We start from the raw sequence: 1,605 nt of genomic DNA, 5'->3' as shown, positions 1-1,605 counted from the left end.
AATAAAAACCCCAATTGTTAACAAAATCTGCAATGCAATTCTTAAATTTGGGAAAACATCTTCACCATATGAAATTATAAATGTTAGCAAATCAGTTGCAACCATTAGTTCAGGAAAATCGGTCTGTGTGCTTTTACTTATCAACATTCTTTAATTTCTCTGTACAATTCTGATCCATCAATATCATCTGGATAGGTCTTTGCTAATTCAGAACATTTTTCTTGCAATTTTCCGTCTTTCAAATCTTTAGAAACAATATTTTGCACATCTAGTAAAAATCCAAACCATGAATCTAAATCTAGTAAGCGAGAAAATCTTCCTGTTATTTTTATAATCAAGCGACCAATAACATCCTTAATGATGCGACAAATTTCCTGTTCAGTAGTCAATCCAGCATCAGCTGCATTTTCACCTGGCATTCGTTTACAACGTATTTTTCTTCATTCAATGGTCAATCCCTATCTTTCACATTGATTCTTGCCTACTTTAAGTACTTCTTGACAGGACTTTTCACGTGATTCTATCAATTTCTCTTTCAAAGAATCAAGATCAGCAGCTGCTTCTCTAAAAGTAACTGAAGACGTTTCTGCATTCGATTGATAGATGATAAAAGATTTCTTCAAAAATGCAAAAGTACAAGAAAATCAAATTTAAGCATGCGTTGCAGAATATTATGAACACCACATTTTGTTTCAGCCGTGTTGCCATTCTCACTTAATTGCTCTAACAGTCCTAGCAATTCATCCAGTTTTTCATATACAACTTTTACTGCCTTTTCTCTTGCACTCCACCGTGTTTTTGATTCACGCTTGACAGAGATCTTAAGCTCCTGCTGCAGTTTGTCCCATCGAGTTGTTGAATGAGCAAAGAAATTATAAATAGCTTCAATCATACCAAAAAAAAAAAGGTAATAACTGTTGTTTCCAGACTTGCAGTATGAAGACTTAATAAGTTCAAACTATGGTTGTCACAGTTTATAAACACTGTTTTGGGATTTTTGTTCAGAATTCTTTGTTGAACGCCTGACAGATGAGCTGACATGACAGCAGCATTATCTTAACATTGTGAACAACAATCACTCAATAAAATTCCATCTGCTTCTAATTTTGTGTTTATTGTTTTTTAAATATTGGCAGCGTCCTTTTCCTTCATCTGTATAAAGTCAATAAATGACTCTTTGGGATGGAAAAAAAATGGAAACCAGAAGTGGCAAATCAAACTATAGCTTAGCAGATTTGATGGCAGCATTAAAAGAACAGCAAAAGAAACAAGAAGAACGAGAAGAAAAACAAGAAGAGAAATTACAGCAACTGTTGGAGGAAAAAAGAAAAGAAACAAGAAGAACAAGAAAAGAAAAAAGAAGAGAGATTACAGCAGTGGCAAGAAAACCTGCAACAATGGCAGCTCGAACAGCAAAATAAACAAGAGAGATTACAGCAGTTGTTGGATGAAGAAGAAAAGAAACAAGAAGAACGAGAAAATAAACAAGAAGAGAGACTACAGCAGTGGTTGGAGGAGAAAGAAAATGAACAAGAAGAGAGACTACAGCAGTGGCAACTGGAACAAGAAAGGAAACAAGAAGTACAAATGGAAAAGCTTAGTAAA

This window comes from Limulus polyphemus, unplaced genomic scaffold (genome assembly GCF_000517525.1).
Source record: "Limulus polyphemus unplaced genomic scaffold, Limulus_polyphemus-2.1.2 Scaffold2514, whole genome shotgun sequence".
NCBI lineage: Eukaryota > Metazoa > Arthropoda > Merostomata > Xiphosura > Limulidae > Limulus > Limulus polyphemus.
The sequence above is the reverse complement of the archived record's forward strand: the minus strand, read 5'-3'. Positions refer to the sequence as shown.